This window comes from Cavia porcellus, unplaced genomic scaffold, assembly GCF_034190915.1.
Source record: "Cavia porcellus strain 051 isolate PalLab524CR breed Dunkin Hartley unplaced genomic scaffold, mCavPor4.1 scaffold_15, whole genome shotgun sequence".
NCBI classification, from domain to species: Eukaryota; Metazoa; Chordata; class Mammalia; order Rodentia; family Caviidae; genus Cavia; species Cavia porcellus.
Genome location: NW_026947498.1, coordinates 19,200,767 through 19,226,048, shown reverse-complemented (window position 1 = coordinate 19,226,048; position 25,282 = coordinate 19,200,767).

Genomic DNA, 25,282 nt, shown 5'->3' with positions numbered 1-25,282 from the left:
GATGGGCTGGTGTGGGGGAAAGGGCAAGGGGCTTGGGAAGGAGAGGGGAAGAGGGGAAAAAAAGGGAGGGAACCAAACCTGGAAAAGCTGATAATCAAATTATTTTAAAACAAGTAATTGCTTATTGTTGGTCTGAAAATCAAGGCATCATACTTAATTTCAGACATGTTGTGTTCTTAAAAGTATGTAGTACTGAATTATTTGCTCATTATTTTGTTTCTTTTGACTTTTATCTTTATTTTTAAAATTTCATTTTAAAGAGCTTAAAGAACAAAAATAATGCATAATTTCAAAACAATATAATAGGAGATTAACATTAGTATATTGCATATTGTTATCTTCAGAGTAGTTGCATTACAAGATTTAGGCATGGAAAATTAATCAAACAATATAAAGACAAAATGTTCTGTTTAATGAACTGATAAATATTAGTATATACATATATGTATATATATTGTTTTTTAATATTTTGTTTTCCTTTCCTACTTTTCTGCTCTATCCCCTCACAGTTTTTCTTTTCTTTTAAGTAATTTCTTTCCCTTTCTCAAAATCTACTGTACATAATAGATCTTATTTATTCTTTTAATTTTTTACACTAAAGAGACAGTATAATGTTTACATGCAAGTTAGATTTATTTCACTTAAGAGTATGATCTCAAATTGTATCCATTTATCTAAAAAAGCATCAAATATATCCTTCTTTCCAGCTAAGTAATACTCCATCGTATAAAAATGTCACATCTTATGTACTCAATCCTTGGTTGATAGGCATTTGGGGTATTTCCACAATATAGCTATTATAAATTGTTCTACTCTAAAAATGGTGCATATATAGTGTTTTTAAATGTTTCTTAAATTCATCTGGTAAAATATCCAGGTTTTTTGAGGAATTTCCACACTGATTTTCACAGTAGTTGTACCATCTACACTCCCACCAACAGTGGATAAGGGTTTCCTTTTCCTTACAGTATTGCCAGCGTTTTTTATTGGTTGATTCTTGATAACAGCCATTCTGGGATGAAATGCAATCTCAGTGTTGCTTTAATTTGTATTACTCAAATGAACAAAAGCGCTGAACTTTTTTTTCTCATTTATTTGCCAGTTTTATTTCCTTATCTAAGAAATGTATATTCATTTCAGATGTCCATTTTTGGATTGGGCTTTTGAATTTAGAGATCTGATGTTTTTCAATTATTTATGTTCTCTATAGTCCTTCGTTTGAAGGGAAGTTTATGAAAATATATGAGAATTCACCGCTATAAATTTTTCTCTTAGAATTGCTTTTGATTACATTCCATAGGCTCCAGTAAGTCACATTTTTATTTTTGTTTGACTGCAGATGTAGTTTAATTTTTTCATTAATACTATATGACCCATTGATTGTTTAGGGGGCTGTTATTTAATTCCTATGTGGTCATGGAGTTTTTGTAATTTTTTGCCATTGATTTCGTATTTCACTGCACTATGGTCAGATAATAGTCATGGAATAATTTCAACTCTGTTGCATTTAATTAAGCATTTACTGTGGGTTAGAATGTGGTAGTATTAAGCAATCCTCTGGGTAGTATTTTATAGAATTTGCTAAATGCAGCTGAGAAGAATGTGTAATCTGATCCTGTTGAGTAGAACAATGTATAAATCCCTACTAAATCCATTTGTCCACAGGTTTGGTTTAGTTCTGTTATTACTTTGCTGGTTTTTTTTTTTTTGTCTATTTAATCTAACTTTTTGGGGCAATGGAGTATTAAGTTCCCCCTTTAAAACTGTTTCTTATTCCTTATTGGATTTTTCATATGTATTAATATTTGTTGGGTGCTCCCATTTTTGGCATATATATATATATATATATATATATATATATATATATATAATTGCTATCTCTTCCTTTTGGATTTTTCCCTTAACAAATACCTAGTGACTTTTATCTCTGTGGATCATTGTTTGCTTGAAGTTCACATTGTCTGCAAGAGAATAGCTACCCTGCTTTATTCTGGGTTCCTGACACCTGGAGTGATGTTTTCCATCTTTTGACTTTCAGTCTATGAATATTTGCTAGTTCATCTAATTTATCACCTGTGGTCTTGCATCGTTGTGCTGCTTTGTATTGTTCATGTCATTTGTTTCTCCTCTCCCTCTTCTGCTCTGGGCTGGAACACTGCTGTTGCTGATGTTCCCTCTGGCCTCTGAGCCTTTCCAAGCTGTTCACCTCAATTTCTAGCAGTAGTGAGGGGAGGGGCCATTCTTTGGGCCTTTTGGTGCAATCACCTGGGTTCCCATGGTAGCAATAACAGTGATGTTTCTGTTTCTTTTATGTTATTTCTAGTCATATGAAATTTAAAAAGTATTGATTAATTTTGATTGTTCATACATTCTAACCCAATATGAAATAACTTGGCAAATTGATAAACACTTTTAGCAAATTTTCTCCTTCCAAGAAAAAGTAGAAACCTTTAAAATTTAAATAGCTGTTGAGTTCAATGTAGACACTTTACTTCTGATGTTTTGTACCGATATTGTGTGGTGCAGTGATGCGTGTCTGTAATCTTCACACTCTGCAAGTGTAAGACAGGAATATCATACTTCAGCTTGAGCCCAGTATGGAAAATTAAGCATCTTGGAGAGCTCCTTAGAATTCACATTCTCAAAAAGTAAAAGGTTGAGTGTGTAGCTCAGTTTGAGTCCCTAGTACTACGAATAAAAAAAATTTCATATCATTGTAAGTCTATTTCCCATTATAGTACAAACTAAGCATTGGTGAATGAAAACTGTTTCATAGACTGTATGATTACTTTTCTCTAAGGAAATTACTTGGTGCATTTTGCAAATTTACACCAGTGTTTATACCCCATTGACAAAATATTGCAATGCAAATTGTAAAATTAGATAAAGATATGCAAAGCATAAATAATCTTTTAAAATTCTTTACTTCTTAATTACATTTTCATCTTATATACTCAAACATCACACTGAGTTGGTGACAATTTAGCTTTGCAATTATGGGTTTTAAAATGATATCCAGTTTATACTCAAGTTCCAAGTGGTTGAAGAGCAAATGAGAAATAAATGAATCTTCACATTTTTAGGCCATAATGATAATTCTATTTCAATTGCCATACAAATAGTGGAAGTTGAACCCATGCTAAAATTTGAGTAGGGATGTTAAACGTCATTGGAAAATAAGCTACTCTTAAACTATTTCTTCTTTATAAGAACCCATCTTGTCTCCTTTTTCCTCTCTCTCTCTCTCTCTCTCTCTCTCTCTCTCTCTCTCTCTCTCTCTTTCTCCCTTTCCTCCTCCCTCTATTCTTCCATATATATATATATATATATATATATATATATATATGCTCAGAGACTATGTGACTAGGACAGTACATAGAACATAAAGCAATGTAACTTACATAGGAAAGGCAATTTGATGTATGATCCTTGCACTATCCTCTATTTTCTCTAATAGCTTGTTAAGAAAAATTTCTATTTACTGCATGTTTCAAGAAGCAGTTGTTTTGAAATTTTTGGGAAATAGGCAGTTACTTCGATGGGAAGTTTGCATAACTAAGTTAGCGTAATGGCTTCACATGCTTTACACAAAGTTAATTTCTATCTGTAGAGAACCGAATAAATAAGTATGTTTACAGAGAGTTCATGATTTATGTCAGTGACAACAAATTCTCATAAAAACTGGATTAAAGCCTATATATCCTTTTACACTATCATGCAGATAATTTTCTTCCATAATAAGGGTGAACTTTCTGAGAATCCAACTTATAAAGCTCAATTAAAATGAATAACAAAACTGAAGATTCTTGGATAAATCCATATGGTAAAAACGGTCACGTCCTAATTGCACATCTCATTAAAGAATAACTGATGGCTAAACTATAAATTACTGAGAATAAGTTTAATTAAGAAAGACTACCAGATATTAACATGGTGAAATTTGAAGTACTGAGGAGAAAACAGAGTGAACTAGATGAAAAATAAATGACTAAATTTCAGGCAATACAAGTAAACAGAATGCAAGCAGCAGACTGCATGGCCTTCTGGAAAAACAAAAAATTGCTCTGTGACAAAACAATACATATCTCAGCTCACGAACTTGTTTTGTTCTACAGTGTTGGAAAAGATGGTCACATTCCTGTTTGTGTGGGAAAAATGGTCATGATCATGTTTGCAAACAAAATCAAAATTTTGCCAAATTCTGTTTGTGAACCAAATTGTTCACAAATAAAGGATTTCCTAAACAGAAATACCACCATATTGGTAATTTACAGTTGCTATGAAGTTTAGTTAGTTTCTGAATGGAGAGAATATAACTTTGCTTTGCATAACTCATCACTATTTATAAATTTTGACTCTGAAATGGTAAATCATATATAATAAGGAACTTAATTACTTTAATATATCTAGGAAAAGCAGAATATCTTTAGAGAAAAACCACACAATACAGAATGGAGAAATGAAGAGGCAAATGAAGGAATAAGTGAAAATGTGAATAGTATAAAGTACATTAAATTATTCTAGAAACAGGAAGTCATTATTTAATATTTTCAAAAGTGCTTATATATGTGGAATATGCAAATTTATACTACCTTTGAAAATTAGACATATAAAACTAATAACACCTCAAATTTATATGATCTATAAGAGACCCTTTTTTGATACATTTATGTCTTAGCCACTGTATTATAGAATTTCAAATTTAATTTAGCACATCTTAATATTTTTTCTTTTTATTGCAGTAGAATATTCTGTATTTTTTCTTTAAGTTTTTCTTAAAAAAAATTTTGGTGGATTGTGAAATATGTCAAATTGGTATTAATACTCTTCTGATGTTTGAAAATATTGAAGTACACAAAGTAATAACTAGCAGAATATTAAACAAAACAGTGAATACAATAGCATTGAGAACTCCATTATTGCTAAAGAATTCATACTTTATCCCTAGGGAAGAAATTAAAACTGCATCAATTTTGCTTTATCTAGATCAAATTAGAATACAATTATGATTTTCAAACATCAGATTCGCTGGTAAAATTATGCAAAGCAGTAAAAGTAAACAATAATCTCTTTGTTGAATACAAAATCTGAAATGGAACAAATACTATGTAAAATTACATATTTTCTCTCAAACAAGAAAAGTGAGTGAATCTTCAAATGATGAAGACAAAAAATTGACTGTAGTTTTCCAACATTATATTTAGTGCTTGAGGTTGCTATATTAATTCATTATAAAATGTGTTTATCATACTATCTTGATTATTTATGAGGAAATGATATTAAATTTATCATACCATAACTGGGTAAATATTAATATTTGTGCCTGGGGATGTAGCTCAGTGGTAATTGACTAATGTATGATTCTTTCCAATCTGTCCCCAGCAGCTCAAAAAAAAAAAAAAAACCCCTCATTTTTATAGACATATATAGAGAGCAATATTTAGAAGATTGGTTACAAGTATGAACAAATACATGTGGTTACATCTTTAGTGAAATTTTAACGCTTTGAAGTAATTCTTATTGTAATAACTACTTCATATCTTTAATGAAGTAAATTTATTTTTTCAAACTTTTTTGCCAAATAATTAGGGATAAGAATTTACTGGAATATATGTGAGATTTTTAAACATACCTGTATCATAAATATTACTTATTAATTGGAACATAGATTAATAAGTAGACACAAGTACAGCACAGATATGTAGACACAAACACACACACAAAACTCATATCAAACATACACATGGATACACTGAGTCCTTGTTGGCTGTTAAGTGGGTCTAAGAACAGCGTATTAGTAGAATCTATATTTTATTTTGCCCTAAGGGTAATTTGTGATGAGAATTTCAATGTGTGATTTTGTTTGAATATAATTAAGTCCATAGCGAAATAAATATGGTTTTCTACAAGCATTTTAATTAAAATTCTTTTTAAAAATCATGATACTAATGTAGGTATATCTGAACATAATCAGGTGATGTGTTTTACCTTAAATATTTTATAGAAATTCAAGTTTTGTCATTTTATAAATGTTTAGTATGCGCTAAAGAGTTGTATTTCATCATTTACTACTGATTATTTTGCTGTTATCAGTAGATAACTAAATTATATCACTCATAAGACTTAAAAAACATACAAAGGACATAGATATTTACTTTACTCAACATTTAGGCTTAAAAAATTCTGTAAGAGACATGAAATAAGATTGTTTTGTAATGTCTATAAAAAAGGCCTCAGTTTAGTGTTTTACGGCACCCTTGAGATTGAATTATTATAGATTTCCAAAGCAATAGTAATAAATTTTACTCTGTAGAGACCCCTACAAAAACAGAAAATATGAGATTACTGCTTCATAAACTATTTTATTATTGTATAGATGTAGGTACACAATAAAAATAATTTTATATCATAAAAGATAAATATTATAAACCATTGTGTCATGTTCCTTGTTTTGACATTGTCCAAAGGCAATGCAATTTAACTTTCTGAGTTTATTGGTTCATCTGTTGATACCTTCCATCATATTTTATTATGTATATAAATTTATTTCATAAGTGTCTACCTTAGACAGCTTCAGTTAACTTCCAGCTATGAAAAACTAAAATTAAAAATCCATATTTCCACTTTCAAACATCTCTACAAGGTTTTTTGAAATTTCTTCTGTTAATTACTTTAATCTTTTATGCAATATATTTATATCTTTTTTTCATGTTAAGCCATCTGTAGAGGAATAAATCTTCCTTCAATATAAATTTAATAAGAAAGCATATACTTAAACTTTTCTAAAACTCTTTTATGTTCTAAATTTCAAAATCTCCTCTTTATTTTTTGATTGTTTTGGTCTTATTATAACAAGGTATGTAATTTGGCCTGGGATGTGGCTCACTGTTAGAATTCTTGCCTTGCACATACAAGGCCCTAGATTTAATTACCAACGCAAATTCACACACACGCACATACAGAGGTATAATTTTTGTGTTTTAAAAAGCTGCTACCATACTGTATTTATGATCAAGTTACTTGAAAGAGGCCAATATATAATTACAATGCATTATAGAAACAATTACTATAGTTGGACCCACAGAAAATTAAGAATAATGTTGTTCTTTGCCATTCAAATATATTTTATTCGAATAGAAAGAACTTATAAAGGTCGAGTACAGATCCCCTTACACACCATAGTGTTTCATAAATTCCAAATATGTCCTTATTTTTATTTGCTTCATTCTTCTTGAACATTGTTTTTTTTATTTCCAGTTATAATTTTTCTTGTTGACAGATTACAAAAATGACTACAATGCTATTATCATTTCTTAGCATCTAGTTCCTTAAAAGTAACATAATAGTTACAAAGCAAATTTCAGTCTTGAAAACTTGCCAAAAGTATTGGTTTTTTTTTGTTTTGTTTTTTTAATACAGAAAGCGCCTGTGTCACTTAAGAGCTAATATAGTAGCTCCATGGCTTTAGCAACTCTTTCTTTTTCATTTTGTTTTAATTCTATTTCATCTTCATGATTAGGCTTCTATTTTTCAGACTAAGGGAGCTACTAAAGCCATTTATTGTAATATTCACATTCTGATTACTTTTGGTAAGGAAAAGAAAGAAAATTGAGTGTTTTAAGTAAAGCACCAAAAAAGGTACATAAAATGTAGCTCTAACAGTTTCAATGTGAAGTTCTGCAACATATAAAACTTATTTCACCTCTAAAATTTTAATGATATCACTTACTGTGTATGAATACTGTGAAAATCAATTGAGCTGTAAATACAGTTCCAGTGGTAAGGTGCTTCCCTAACAGGCATGGGGCCAAAGTTACTAATTAACAAAGATGACCTATTACCTGTAAAGTATTTATAAAAGCATCTGACGCTGAACAAACATGAGGAAATCATTTAATACTATCACTATCACTTCTTTTATCATATATTAAATAAAAATTAATTATGTGATATTTTGATAGTCAACTTTTTGTTGACTTTCATATGCTCAGATAAAATTTCCACTATATAGGAGAAAAAGAATGCAATAATAGGAACAATAGCATTCCTTGTGACACAGTCTATAAATTATAACTCTACATTTATTTGAGTGATTTTTTTTTCGCTTGCTTTAGCACTCTCATTACGTAGTCATTTTTGTCTAAACTCTGTTTTCCTTATGTTTCTTTTGTATGACATTTTGGACTGTTTCCTGGAGTTTGATTTTAACTTGAAAGACACATTTTCTTTTCTTGCTTTCTGGATACCAATTTTTGCCAGAAAAGACAAATAAGGCATCAATTTTCTAAATGATAATATTTGAAAATATCTTTCTTCTGCTCTTTATTTTGAATAGCTGCTTAGTAGAGCATCAGTAGTGGTTTGCTGCCTTAGTCTCACTAAAAGTTATAAAGAATTCTTTTCGTAGTTTTCTCCAGCCAAGTTTGTTGATGAAAAGACAGCCATAATGTTTGAGTTTTACATTTTACAAACGATCTGTTATTTTGTAAATAAACATTTTGATGGTCTGACTTAGCTGAAGAAATGAACCAAAATATTTATAATTTAGATGATTTACAAAGCTAAGTACATCATAAGATTTCTCAATTTTAAGTTTTCCAGTCTAAAAGTTTATTATTATTATTTACTGATTATTTCCCCTTATTTTATTTTATTTTAAAAGGCAAAATAGAACAAAATTTCAAAATACAGCAATTAGGGGGCAACAATGATACACACATTGCATATTGTTATCTTCAAATCAGTTACTCAGAGTACAAGACATCTGCATTTAATTGTCCAAAAATAGTAGCACAAATCTTTCTCTTCAATGAGCTCAGAGAAATCAGTAGTATAACAATCTTAAGTATCTTTTGTGCATGTAGTTTTTTGCAACTTCGCACACTAGGGAGATAATATGATGTTTACACATGCCTGTCTGATTCATTTAATTCATGAGTATGGTCTCAAGTTACATTTCTTATATTGTTCTTTTTTTTTTTTTCCCTGTATAGATCACCTCTCTAGAATATTTGCACACTTTTTAGGTATTCATTGAACCATGGAACTTTATTTTGGTGTTTTCAATTTTCTTTCTTTCTTTCTTTCTGTCTGTCTTTCTTTCTTTCTTTCTTTCTTTCTTTCTTTCTTTCTTTCTTTCTTTTTGCCTTTACTTTATGATAATTTTGTAAGGCTTTGCTTCTAGATTTTCAATTAAATATCTTGCTGTCTCAGTCCTAACTTGTAAGAATATTTTTATATTCTTTGTTTATCCCTTTAAAGACTATCTTATTATTGTTTAGATGTTCCCATCCCATAACTTTTTTTTAAATGCTAATTAAAAATATATGGATTTTATATGTTTTCTAAACTTATTATTTTACTCTTATGTTTACTGTTTATTTTGTTGTTGCTGAATTTCCTAGCAGATAAAAAAACTCCTTAAAGGAATATATCTTGTTCTTTATTTAATGCATAATAGATATATTATGTTTTTTACAAGTGACATTTTATGATAACCAGTAGTTGAGCAAGTTTATTGACAACATTTTCCCCACAGTATTTGACTGTTTCACCCTAGTGTGTTATTTCAGTTATTCTTATAATACAATAAGCTATTTTATTGTTATTATATCTGTTATAGTGACCTATGAAAAGTAACATTTTATGTTAAAATTTTAATTCATGGGGTACTTCAAAATATACCCGTTAAGCAATTTTAAAAATGACTGTATTATGTCTGTTCCTCTAATCAACATTCTCCCTTTTCCTCTTTCTTTATTCGGGCAACCTTATACCCTGAAACACAGAAATATCAAAATTAGGACAATTTATGGCCCTACAATGGTCTCTTAAATATTTTACTTGAAGGCATTTTGAAAGCTAAGAGATTCATATTTGGAATAAGGGAAGGAAACGCAGGCATCTTGCACTAAACTCATAGCTACATTTGTGAATTAAAAAAGAAAATTATTGAACCAAATTAAAAGTGCTATTTCAGTGAATGCATGAATGGTATGAAAGTCAAATAGATGTATTGCTTGTAGGGAGAAAGTTTGAGCAGTCTTCACAGATGATCAAACCTTTCATAACAGTCCCTGAAGCCAATGCCTGATCCTGACCAAATCCTGAACTTACTTTAATTTTGTGACTTCTGAGAGAGATGAGAAAGCTGCCTAAGGACATTTGGAGGCTAACAGATACTTCTTACAAAGCTTAAGCACTGAAGCCATCTCAGTAATATAAAATTTCAAGGTGACAAGGCAGTTACTGGTAGAGAACCTGCAGCAAGTTAGTCAGAAAATTTAGCTAATAAAATTGGGAGTCATTACACTCAATCCAAATGTGCTTTCAGCATAAATGAAACAATGTTCTACAGGAAGAGTATGCCACCTAGGACCTTCACAGCCGGAGAGAAGTCAGGGCCCAGGTCTAAGCATCAAAGGACATGATGACTTCTTATTTTGGGATTATGTAATTGGTGACAACACTGAAACTAATGGTAAGTCACTATTCTAAAGATCCTAGATTCATAAAAACAAGGCTACCTCTTCTGTATCAGTGCTTCATGACTGGGAAAACAAAGACGAGGTACAGCACAAGTATTTACATGGTTTACTGAATATTTTAAACTCACCTTTAAGATCTATTGTTCCCAGAAAGAAAACAGTGCTCTCAATTCATCATTGCTAATTGACAATGCAGCTGGTCACATAAGAGGTCTGATGGAGATTTATAATAATATTAATATTGTTTTCAAGGCTGCTAACACAGCATCTATTCGCTACACCATTGATCAAGGCGTAATTTTGACCTTCACTCCAGTTTTATTTTTAAAAAATAAATTTTTATAAAATGGTATCTGCCATAGTTACCCCTCTGATGAATCTTGGTAAAATTAATTTTAAAATCTATTTTAGAAATTCACAAATGTAGTGCCATAAGAACATTCATAATTCTTCAGAAAAAATCAAAATGGAAACATCATCAAGGATAGTTTGCAGGAGTAGATACCAGATCTCTTAGATGGCTTTAAAAAGCTCAAGACTTAAAGGGAGACAATAACTGCAGATGTGGAAATAAGAAGAAAAAGAATTTGAAGTACAGCCAGAGAATGAGAATAAATTATTTCAATTTCATGACAAAACTTTGACACATAAGAAGTTACTTCTTATACATAAGCAAAGAAAGTTTAATTTTTGAGATGTAATCTATTCTTAGTGAAGATTATGCAAAAACATTGTTGAAAGGAAAACTAACATATTGAAAGATCACATCATCTTAGATGCCAAAGCAGCAGCATACTTTGAAGAGACTGACTTGCACTTGGAATGAAATTTTACTCTGAACAAATGCTACCCAATCATACTGCATGCTACATCACTTCTCAGCATTTTTGCTATTTTAAGGGTGGTACAGCATGCTGCAGAGAAAATTTTTTGAAATGAAAAATCAACTGATAAAACAAGATTCACTGTTTTCTGAGTTTCACAATATTTCTATAGTAATTTCAATCTTTAACAACTACAGCTTTTATCAGTTAATATCTTTTAGCTTTGAGGCAACGCTCTCTACCAGCAAAACTTTGTAACAGACAGAAGACTCAGTCAATTGTAATTAATATATTTAGCCAAAAATATTTTGTCAATTTAATTACATACATTTTTAGAATAATGCTAATGCATGCATTATAGACTTCAGTATTAAGTAAGCATAATTTTTATACATACCGGACACCAAAAAAATCATATGATTCATTTAATTATGATATTTCCTTCAGTTGTCTGGAAATTGAATTTACAATATTTCCAAAGTTTGCATATATTTGTCTTTTCCTATTTAAGACAAAGTAAAGACTTGGTTATCATTAAGGTTTTATTGACAGTACTATTCCGTTTTGAAACTCTTGTTTCAGCATTTCATCTCTCATGTGAATGTAAACATTGATCTTTAAGCCTGAGGGACAGGCAAACTAAAAGGTTTTACTCTACGATGTGTGAGACAGCAGCACAAATGTAAGCCTTTTCTACTTCCTCTCTTTCATTTTCCAAATAAATACAGTTTACGTCTAAGATGCAAATCATCACAGGAGAAGTTCAGTCATTATCTTGAGTAAACAAATATTTCTTTTAAGTCGACAACATTGTCAAAGTTGACCCTCTTTCTGTTACTCAGAAATTCTACCAGGTTATTTTCATTGACTGGAATTACTGAGTTCAAGATGCAAATGTTGGTCCATCTGATGATGCAGGACTCTTGTCTCAGCATTATAAAGAGCTGAGGCCTAAGAATCATAAATGTAGGCCTAACCCAGAACACTTAACAACTTATACCCCATTTCTAACTAAAAATTATAATGGGTTGGGGATGTTGCTCAGTATAAAGCTCTGGGTTAATGACCCTTCCCCCACATAAATAAAAAGACTGGAGTGTTTTCAGAGTCTGACTTGGAAGAATATTTTCAGGCTTGGGATATGGCTCAGTGGTACAATGTCTGTCTTGCAAGTGCAAAATTGTAAGTTCAATTTCTGGCACAAAAAATGTACTTCATCCCTAATTCCTGTTGGGGTTAATTATGTTGTGTTGTGTAAGCCACTATAAACTTATCTGCTTTTGACTTCTCAGAAATGAGTAAATGTCTCTAGTGTATAGAAATATCACTCTTCAGAAAAATTTAAGAATTCATTTTTATTTTTTAGATCTTAAATTTTAAGGGAAAAAGTAAATATATACTTTGAGACTTTCATATGAAAGTAGAAATTATGAATTTACAGAGATCTTCAATAATGGAAACATTTTTTCACTATTACAAAGAGAACATAATTCATGCCACTGAAAACAGATGCTCCAAATTATTTTTGAAACACTGTGGTGTTAAGATTGTTTTAGGGAAGAAAACATCCAACCAGAATTATTTTTAAAATTAGTTAAACAATTAACCTATTAAAGAAGACAGTTTATTAAACCTTCGGAAATGAATGAAATTAAATGCCCAGTAATTTGTTTCTAGAGGCTGTATAATTCACATAAAAGAGACAGGATTTTTTGAATGCTTATGAATGTAACAATTTCAAATTAAACATTTGTGTGAGTGATAGTACACAATACTGTGAAAAATCCTTCAAATGTGAAATACCTCTGAGTACAGCATGCATTTTATGAAATGAACAAAGTTAGATAAGGTATAGAAGTAGAAAAAGCATTCATTATTTTGAGTTCTCAGGTTCAGTGACTATAAATTTCAGCTGTTCAGTTAATCTGTGACTTTCTGTGTTTTCAACTGAAAAGTAGGAAGCATGATACTTAAGTATTTGTAAAATGTATGAGAAGAAATAGTATGTATAGTTTATATTAAATACACAACAAAAGCTCAATAGTCTAAGAAAATGTAATGTCAAGAACGTTTTAAAAATAATAGGCTAAATTATCTAAATTTTATCTTTTTTCTGAGTTATCTCTGATTCTTCCAAGACTAGATATTTTTCTTAGTACTCATGAAATTTATGCTGCACTATGTAATTGTTGAAAGTAGTGTATTTAATAAAATATGCTCAATTTACATAAAATAATTACTCCTTGATAAAAGAAAAAAGTGATGAAGGAAATTATTTCAACCACAGAACATAAAATAGTTCTCAGGATATATGTTGTAATAATTTTAAAGAGATGAAAGACACCTTACAAGAATAAAATCTTACAGACATTTATTGTTCAAACGATTTTAGCCATTGCTTATGGTTGATCTTCAGTCTAACAGGATCAAATATGTCACCACTATCAATGATTTTTTTCCTAAGGAGAAAAATTATCCAAGCTTATAAGAAACTGTAAAACCTGTAAAAATCTGATATCAAGATGGAATGTCAACATAATATTTTATAGTAAGAATAATTGCCACAGAGTTTTAAAACAACTGAAATCCATTTAGGACTATGTGTATCTAAAAGTAAATAAATATAAAATGTTAATCACTGTGAACCAGTTAACGCATTTCTAATGATAATCAGTTACACTGACTAATATAACTAGGTATAACTCATGTACTCAAAGGTTTTAGCATCTGTCCTTCCACATGAGAAATATTTTTGTCCTAAACACACAAATACTAACATCATTAAGTTTCTGGTTTCCATAGAAGAATACTTATATGAATGTCAGCAAAATTATTTGAATACTTTGCTTCATTTTTACTTTTATCAGATTTGGCAAATTTCTATTTGAATAACATTTTCTTTTTCACATCATATTAATGACAGACATAATAAGTACCAATGTGGTTTTTGAGCGCTTTAAATTCAGTATATCTTTGGATAATATTTGTATATCTACATTTGAATAATCAAGGATATGAAACAAGAAATTTATTAAATGAGTGGTCATTTCTTGAGTGACTCCCATAAGTCCCAGTTACTACATCAGCACTTCTGAGTCAACGTGAATTTAAATCCCTGATTCCATTCCTCTTGAATGTAACTATATATTAAACCAAGATCTTCAATCAATAATGTGGAAGTTTTAATGGGAGAAGTAGGAAAAAATAAACAAAATAGTAATAGGTGTTTTCAGTGATGTGCATGAAACCCAAGTTTACACATGCTAGGCGAGCTTCCTATCTCAGAACTGCACCCTCAGACTCAGCACCATGAGTTCTGATGCTGAAGCATTCTGACCATATTGATTCAGACTGCATTCTGTAGGATTACAGGTGTAGCTCCTGATTCAGGGCTTCTCTTCAGGGCAGTCATGTTCAAAGATAAGGCTTGGAAAATAATTGGATCAGAAAAATTCCACATTTTTCAATGAATTGAGAAGTTTAGAGCTCACAGTGTATAATAGCTGGAGTGTCCAAATCAATTAGACAAGTCCGATGAAGATGCAACAGTGAGGGACATACTTTCCCACTAGCCCCTTCTTTGTTGCCCACCTTTTCTCTCTGCTGCCTTTGCCTTTGACTCCTGACATGATATTTTGGCTCACCATATACCCAGAGAAATGGAACCAGCAGACAACGAACTAAACCCTCTGAAACTTTAAGCTTCAATAAAATAAGTATTTTCACAGATTGTTATTTACTAGTGGGCTCTTTTTCTCCACACAAAGTACAAGATAATATTATATGTTTCAAAAAATTACAAGTAGGTTCTGATCTACTTTAAGTGGAGTTCTTAAGTTAAAGTAACATAATTTTAGGAGACATACAAGGACAAGTAAAATGATTTATTATTTTGTAATGATATAAAAGGTAATTTTTTATCTTCAACATACTTTTCTATGTAACCTACTGTTTTTAAAATGTATATTTATAAAAATTTCATAATGAATATTATTTCACTTGTAATTGAAATCTATCATTGAAAGTGCATTCTTCAGAGCTTACATAGGCAAGACTGATGTAAGAGAGATCTGTAGAGCTCAATCTTTATAAATACATCTGTATTAACTCACTTCACTAAATTATAGTTCGAAGACAGACAATTCTCAATTATTTTTTTTTTCTCATTGAGTAGTAACTATAAAATTACCCATCACTATCACAATCAATTTTTCCTACCAGAATTCTAAAATTTTCCCTTGTAGTCTGTTTCTAATTCCTTAAATTTTAGGGTGGAGACATGAAGTCCCATTGCAACAGCCAAATGACAAGGAACGTCTGCTCATTGCCCTGTTGTTGCTTTCGGTTGTTCTGGAGTAGCCAGAGGCTAGTTGGTACTGCTGCATGACACCTTCGTGTCTGCACTTCTGAGGTGACTTATACAACAGTATCCTTTTTTTGACTGATAATGTGTTTGTAAATAACATTTTTAGTTATCATGACTTTGAGTCAGGATCAGAACATGTTTTCCGGCGAAGTTATAAATCAGATCCCAAAAAACAAACATCTTCCCTCAGATTCAGGCACTGATTCTGGTACAAGTAAAGTATTCACTCTCTTCTAAATATTATCTTAGGCACATTTTACCCAAATTTACATGAATATACTACCTCAATGAGATGTTAGTGAGGAGGATTTTTTTATGCTTCTCTTCCTTTACTCAAAGGCACTTATTCTGAAAACATATGCATAAACAAAACAGATAATCTGCTCATGATTCTTGGATGCACTGAATAATAACAATGTGTACTTTAATCTCTACTTTAGCGTACATCCAATTCATGGTGGTAGGCAAAATCTAATGTTAGTATTTGGAATTGCATATTAATTGAAAACTTAGCATTCCATTCTCTATCATTTTTTTCTCTGAACTAAATTCGTAATTTATTCTTTGTTGCTCTGTGTTTAATTCTGTGTTCTACTGTTTCATTATAATCTACTTCATAACTGAGACTGTGATTCCCTAAAAGTTTCCCTCACAAAATAGCAAAAATAATTAGCAAAATCAGTGCTGAGTATTTTTAATCAGTGGTTTCTTAAATAACATAAGTAACAGTTTCATAATGATGAAAAGTTAATTACTAATGGCCAAAGGAAAATATTTTAATACTATTATATTTGGCCTTAATTTTGCATCTTCTTACAATAATTTTGCATCTTCTCACAATGTATCTATTTCTTTACCCAGGAAATAATAATTTCTTTACACAGGAAAATATAATTTAGTAATCAGTGTTTTCTAGTATCATTTATTGCACAACGTGAATCAGAAATTATATCTTTTGAGAAAAGGTCATAAATTTCAGGGGCAAAATTAGGATCACATGTATAGAACAAATATCTGGGAGAAGAGGGAGAAAAGAGGAAGATCTGTACATCCGAATCACAAAGATAATTCAATCCTATGTGTAAGGACCTCAGGAGAAGGCAACAAAACTCACGGAGCTTAAACAAGCAAGCAAACAAACAAACAAAAATCTCACCGATGTCAGAGAGCCTATCGCTAACAACTGCTTGACAGAAGATTGCCAGGGAAAGAGGAATGTGTGTATTAATAAGTGTGATAAGAAAGAAGAGAGAGCAAATACAAAGTGAAGTCCTTCCAACCTGGTGAAAGGTCAGCATCAAAACACAACTAGTTGATGCTGTTATGGGAGCATCTTTCAACACAACATCAATCTATCTCACTTTAAAACTGCCTAAGATGGGTGAAAGTGAGGGAAGGAAGATTAAATAATCAATCTGCTGCTCCTTTCTCCCTCTGTTTTTTTGTGTGTATGGGAAATATTTCTCAAAATTCAGGATTGTGCTTTCTATTCTTATTAAGCAGCTGCTGGGGGCAGTAGACCACCACAGGCCATGCCTGTTGAATTCTTTTTATGAGGCTACAAAATAAGTGGGTGATGTCCCCAGGGGTAGAGGAAGCAACAACTGCCCTTGACTTTTAAAGCCAGCACGAAAGGAAGGAAAGTAATGAGTTTAGAATGATGGCATATTCCAGAAATTATTCCATAAAACTTGATGGAAACTTTTTCACTAACCTGACACTATAAACTTTAGGATGGTAAATTAACATCTGTCTTTATGAAAGTTTGAATTTCCTATCCACTTTTGAAAAGGGTCTATCTGGGAGCTGTGCAAAATAAATTCATAATCAATGACTGATGATAGAGAGGATAATTTATCACCAAACATGCATATGTTCATAATCTTGTTTTGTGATTAGTATAGAGACACAAAATAGAGTCTTAGGAACTGCGTGCAATACAACAATGTCAGAACAGTAGTGAGAATAGTAAAGAGCTAGAGTAAAATGAAGCTTAAAATCTAAGCGAAAGGAAGAGCCTGCAGATAAGACAAAAGAAATAAAGCATTCCATGAAATTTTTAATAAGATTCGTTATTCTTACTTTTCTTGACTATTTAGAAAATAAACTGTTTGTATAATAATGTAGAAACATGTCTTGAATTCTTAGTTGCTACAAGGAAGTTGCAAACTAACAATAAAAACTGATTTGGTGTAAATGTAATTTTCCCCCAAAGATGCATTTGTGGGAGATTTGGTCTTCATTGTGGCAGTGGGACCTTTATGGGCTCAGTCTAGCGAAAAGTCTTGAGATCACTGAGATACTCAAGGATGACAGGATTAAGCTAGGTGGAAACTGAGTTAGTTCTCTTGAGACTGAGTTGCTATAAAAGTAAGCCTTATCTCTAAAATGCTCTCTGGCTTTATGACCATGTGATCTCTTTTGTGTGTTTCTGCGCTACAATGCCAGGTTTCATGAGACCCTTACATGGGAATTTCAGTCTGAAAATTGTGAGTTCAATCAATATCTTTTCCTCATAAGAATCTATCTTCAATTATTTCATTATAGTAATGAAGAATTGATTAATACACAAAACCAGTGTCATCTCATGGCTTGCAATAAGTGTAATTGATAAAAGACAATCTTACCTCTTGACCTTTTATAATACCTATAATTAGAACATAATATTGAACACTGAAGTGGGGCTTGGATCTCACAGGAGAAAATGAAGACAGAGACCACATCAACTTAAGAGAGCTGGACGATTTTCATCATGTGTCAGCTCTCAACTCTATATCATCCCTGCTCCTCTGCCACTCCTATGCACCTCCTCTGCCTGCGTACTGGTTGCATGAATTTATAGGAGTTCACAATAAGAATTTACATCAAGATTGATGTCTCACGAAAGACAGAGTTTATAGAAATTAATTTATCTGAATTTAAAAAAATAAAATTATAGTTTTACAGCTTAAGTTCTCTCTCCCACCTCAAGAAATAGTCAGAATATTGAAAAAGATGAATATAAGATATTCACCTTTAAACCTTTGTTAACTAAATATTCATTGATATCGTTAATGAGACAGAATATACATATTAAAATATATAAGCACAATATGTACTTATTTGTACTTTTGTTACTATACATTAGTATGCATACATCTCTAACTAAACTTCTGATTAATATCTGGAGAAGCACTTTTAGAGCTATTGTGAGAATTTTAAAGAGTTGTGTATTGCAACATTGCCCTCTAGATTATATGTTCAATTTATAATCATTCTACCAATATTATGGTTACAATACTAGGGATTATTTGGTCATAACCCAACACTGAATTGGTTGTATGGGTGGAAAAATAAGATATTGTATTGCTAATAGTTATTATTAACTCCATATTTTTCTAATGGATATGTGACAATGAACATGTCTTACTATGCATACTGTTCTGTTTCTCTTTTATAAAATGCCCGCTCATTCATTCTGAACATTATTTTAAAATGTTCTTAATGCATGCCTTTCACTTTCTGATTTTAAAATCACTTTATGGCATAAAATAAAAAATTATTTTGGTCTTGAAGCACACAGTTAAATGTGCCAATTCTGAGCACAAGCTTTGGTGTCTACTCACAAGTCTGTGTTTAGTAATTAATTGCAAATTAATGCAGTAATCTTCAATAACTTGCTTGGCTTTTAGACATCAATTTCTTCCTTTATAAAAATAGAAACAGTAAAATATATTCATTGATAATATTGTACAGCTTTAATGACATAACTCCAATGCAATTAGCAAGTTATGACACACTATTTATGTTTAATAAAGGTTAATTGCTGTAATTAGAAGAGTAGTTGACATTTCTACCAGAGAAGAATTGAGATTGAATCTGATAGTTACATATTTTCTTTTAAAAAGACTAAAAATGCTATATTAATATTTTAAAATATAATATCACTGCACTAAAGTACGAACAATTTTATATTTAAATGATCTGGTAAATGTTTCTCAGTGGTGCTCATCTGTAGTCTCAGCAGTGCGGGAGGTTGTGGTAAGAAGCTCACAAGGTCGAGCACCACCTGAACAACTTAGTGAGATCTTCCTTCAAAATAAATAAGAGAAGAGAAGAGAAAAAAGGCCTGAGATACAGCTCACTGGAAGAGTGCATGTAGGCTTGACCCTTGATAGTCCCTAAAAATGAAACAAGAAATTTTAAAAGATCTGGGAAAATGCACAATAATCACGTTAGTAACTTATTCCTTTTCATGAAAAATGAGTAGTTTTGAGGGTGCTAATGCCTTGGATTAAGCAGAGAATACATTGCTAACGACATTACAGAATCTTTTCTAATGAGCACATTATTTAATTTTCTAATGTTCTTGTATATGCAGCCTGCTAATCAAGAAAATGAGTAAGACTTTTAAAATAATTTAATCTTTTAAAATCCATTTTATAAACATAGATTTGGAAATCTCCATTGAGGTTCATTTGATATATCTCAAAATACAACAGAGAATAAATAAAAAAATGTCTCACGGAATACATATAACTCATTAAAGATGTCTACAAGTAACCTCTCCTGGTGATGTGACTCAAAAATATCAAGAAATATTGGAACCTTTCATTTTGTCCCTCTTTAACCTTGGAGAGCTGTTCCTCATGGCTGCATGTGAACAGTTGCATTTCCAAGCTAAAATTCTCACTGAACAGGGACACAACAAGAGACAAAAGGAAAAAGAGTTAACGAACTTTCCCTCTCTTTAAGACTCTCTTTTGCAGGATGAATAACACTTTCCATATTTCTCTTATTATATTTTCTATTTTACCCCATTATCAGCATTGAATCATACATCAATGTTTAGACTAATAAAATAGAATGAAGTGAATATAAGAGTCTTAAATTAATCATGATACATACCCAGGGGTTCTCCATGTGGCTGAGTTAACACAGCTCAGATCCACAAAAATTAAAGCTGGTTAAGACTACTGGGCAAGCGATTAAATATCTCCAACCAAAACAACTGTTAATAACTAAAATATATAAATTGCATGTTTTAATCATGCATGTGTGTTCATTTAATTCCAACATGAGCTGTGAAACAACCATTTTTGCTATCTTTTCCACTTTTGTAAGTTAACATCTTCAGTGTCACAAATAAAATGATTGGAGGAGCCAGGATCCCAATTGAGATTGACTCCTGAGTTCAGGTTCTTAGTCAGGACTCCATTCACTACTTTCCAACAGTCCAGCCTGAGTTCAGGTACCCTAAATAACAGAGGAAAAATAGTTAAACAAAGAAGGAAAATATCTTGAGGGTAATTTATCAAAAAAGAGAAAGAAAGAAAGAAGCAAAAATGAAAGGAAGAAAGAGAGAGAAAGGAAGAAAGAAAAGTTAAAAAAGAAAAAAAAAAGAGAAAGACAAAAAGCTCTGTAGTTTGTACTCAGAATATAACATAGAAGTGATGTGGCAGTTCAGACAAGACAGAATGAAACAAAATAAAGTAAATAATTATTCTTATGCCCTAACTTGGAGATGATGTCAACTTTCAAAATATGAAATGATTTAATGCCAGATACTAAAATTTTACTACAGACATTACGTTTTATGTTGTACACATTGATGAGAAATATAGAGATTTCAAAATTATTTGGGAAATGAAATCAATGCCACTGGCTAGTAATCTATAGGATTCTCTCCTGCTCCAACAGGATACAGCATGTTCTTTGCAGCATTATGGTGACACAGTCAGGAAGTATGGCAGAAGCACAGGTGCTGAGATTTTCTGCTTTTGAACCAAAACATGCATTTTTTTTTTTTCCCCTAACAATGAAGAAACTGTTTTGTGGCATATGAACTGACTTGGCCTAGACTTTGCTGTCTTTGTTTGCTTGTTTTAATATTCTCCTTGGGAGCTTTATTTTAATGTGGTAATTCAAGTCACACTGCACAGAATCTGAGGGAGGGCTTTCTACATCTCTTGACCCCCTGTAGTTTTGAATAGTTGTGCAGTGCATGTCAACCTCTGTTTCTGCAGTTGTAAAGTCAGTGTGTATCCATTAGAGAGGTGGGAAGAGAAAATCTTTTATGAAGAGACTGCAAGCATTAAATAGTAACCCACAGAAATTGTTTTCTAAATATTAGGAATTCATAGAAATTTACCTTTCTAGTGGAAATTTTCCTAGTAGATAAAACATTTTCAAGATTAATAGCTAATCTCCTGGTTTATCCTTCTTTGAATTGAAAACACTGTTTCTCCACAGCATTTTCCTTTGCTCCTAGTCTTTACATTCACTTTGCTCTCTTTTTAACTTATGCATATTATTTGTTGGAAATTTCTATAAGAATGAACACAGAAATAAGATTTTAATGATTATTATTTCCTGAAGGAAATCTTCAGACCTGACAGAAGCTTTTGGGACGTTACAGCTCTAACTACAGATGAGCCAGCCAACCCACTCAGTTTCTTCTCCAGCTCTCTGCATCCTTGTGCTCGGCCTTCTCTTTCTATTCAGTCCCACCTGTGTAGCCTTTTGGCCCCCTGGCTCCTGGAATAGCACTCACCTCAAGTTATTTATATCGTTTATGGCCAAACTAAAGGCTATCTGGGAACACCGTTGCCTAAGAAATTGTTTTAAGTCCATGTTTAAAAATTGAAAGCTGGACCAGGGATTTAGCTCAGCAGCATAAGTGCCTGCTTGGCAAACATGAGGTCGTGAGTTCAATCCCAGGTACAAAAAAAAAAATTAAAAAATAAAAATAAAAAAAATAAGAATGGAAATCCAACTCCAGTTAAAATGTTGTAAATGTTATTCTTATATTAAATATTAAATCATTATTGATATATTCAGTTCATAATGATTTCAGTAATACAATAGAGTCAATATACCTGTAATTATAAAGAACAAGTTACACAGTTTATAGGAAAAGACAAAAAATATTTTGCCCAGTAAAAATTGTTATATATCTCTTGTGATTAACTAAAGCACATTTGAAGACAGTTTTTCAGATGGAACTTTTTATTTTTCTTAGTCTCACAAAAGTTAATAATCATGAAACCTGATATCCTGAAAAAGTGTTCATAGAGTTTGAATAATTTATTATTAAATTATAACCTCCATAGAGAAAAGCAAATAACCATAAATATGTAAGCAGATGAATTTTTAGAAACCAAGTATATCTGCCTAAAAAGTACTCACCAAGAGACAAACTCAACCAATGCATCTGACACTGCATCAAACATACACAGCATGGAGGTTTAAGCTTCCACAATAATGGGAGCTGGTTAATCAGTCTTATAAAGCTTTTGTTTTTGTGTCTAAAATGGTGGCAGAAAAACTTCAGGGCCAGAAATGCAGAAAGGAAAATTCCTCTAAAGTAATTGACTGCTCTAGCAAGCTCGATTCCACAAATACAAAACAGATATGACAAAAATGAACAGGATCTGTGTTAATTTTTCTTCCGTCCAACTCCATGCTATGAAATATTGCAGGGAAAGCCAGCTGTGCTTCTGTCAGAAATATCAAGCTGGTTCCCGTGCCGCTAGGAGGAGCCACTCGTGTCACTGAGTCAAAGCCTAGGCAGCTCTACAGTGGCAGTGATTCTCCTGAGTGTAGGTATTAACCTATCAAAAAGACTCGGAGTGAGAAAACAACAAGAAACAGATGTGGGGAGTCTGAGGGTAGACACAGAAGCTCTGAATTCCCTAAGAGGCTCAGTGTCATCCGGGAAAGAGAGGGCCTGAAGTCCCTGGTGGTAGGCCAGGATTGGTGGGTGCGGCTTTCGCAGTAGTGGATCTGAAGGTGATGGCCTTGAATGCAATAGTCTATTTGAACCTCTGCTCCCCTACCTACATCCTGCAGAGAAGAGTGGTTTGTTAGCTTTTCCATGTGAAAACCTGAACCAGACTGGAACATGTCCTGGACAATTGTCACTGTCTGAAATTTACAGAGGACCTCTTGAGCAAGATCACCTTTGAAGCGCACAGGCTGAAGAAGAGGCGAGAAGCCTATGCCTTGGTAGACTCCAGTGCTATAGGCCTGTAAAGAAACACCACTTGGAAGTGTGGAGGTTTTTTTTTTTTTTTTTTTTACCTTTTTTCCTGTTTTATAGCTATTTTTCTTCAGAAAAGAAGTATATTTAGCTTCTTCATCTTATTTTCTATTTCAATTTTTTTTTTTTTTTAAATTTTGTCTTCCTTGATGAGCCTTAGGAGTTTATGTAGTAGATAGACTATGTCATGAGTATCAAGGCCTCTCTAGGAAAAGTCTGTTCTTCAAGAATGTCTTCTGTTGACTTCGAGATTCTTCCCTAGCTGGTTGCAGTCCTGCAAAGGCCTAAGTCACCCTTGGCTCGTGTTGTTACTGTCACTTCAGCGTATTCACATCACAGGTCTTTCTTATCCATTCAGTGCATCTTAGTCGGGACTGTGTCGACTACTGAGTCTCTGGCGTTCCTTCTTGTCTCTGGGCCTTTTCAAGCAGTTCACCTCACTCCAGGCAATAAGCAAAGAGGGTCTGTCCTAACCAGGGCTGTTCACTGGGGTTTTCATGATGGTGGAAGGGCTTTGGAAGTCCTAGAATTAGACCCATGTTTTTGCCAAGCACTAAACTGACATCTGAATGGGTCAAACATCTAAATATTAAAATAGAAATATTAAATCTACAAGAAGAGAAATTTTAAAGCCATAGGGATAGGCCAAAAGCTCATGAACCAAAACAAAACTGCGTGGGAAGTACTTCCCAGAATCAACAACTTAGATCTTATTTTATTAAAATGTTTTCACACCTCAAAGAAATCACTAATGGAATGAAAAGACAACCCACAGACTGGAAAATATTTTTGCCAATTTTACCTCAGACAAATGACTTTTATCAAAAACGTTGAAAAAATTTGAACCCCTAATTCAAATACCCAGTCTAAAAATGGGCATCAGAGATGGATATACACTTCTCAGAGGAAGAAATACAAATCACAAATAAGTATGTGAAAAAATGTTCATCATTAGTCATTTGAGAAATGCAAATTAAAACAACACTTAGATTCCATCTCACTTCAGAAAAAACAGCTATCATCAAAAATCAGCCAATAAAAAATGCTGGTGAGGTTGTGGGGAAATCCCTATCAATTGTTGATAGGGATTATAGACTTGTACAATCACTGTTTAAATCAGTATGGAGAATTCCTAATTACAATTATAGGTTCCAATAAACCCAGGTATTCCCTCTTTGAGTATTTTCCAGGAGAATTATAAATATCATATCACAGTGATATATGTGCACACATATTAACAGCAGCACAATTTATGATAACTAAATCTTGGAAGAAACACAAATGCCAACAACTGTGTAATGGATACAAAAGATGAGATATTTTTATAGAATGAAATTTTACTCAGCCATAAAAAATGATAAATTTGGGAATGGGGATTTAGCTCAGTGGCATAAGCGCCTGCCTTGCAAGTCCATGGTCCTGAGTTCAAACCCCAGTACTGATAAAAAAAAAAAAAAAAAAAAAAAAAAAAAAAAAAAAAAATTAAAAAAGGTTTTAAAAGTGATAAATTTGAGAATTTTATAGGTAAATGGATGCAACTAAAAACCATACTCATAAGTGAGATAGATCAAACTTACATGTATAA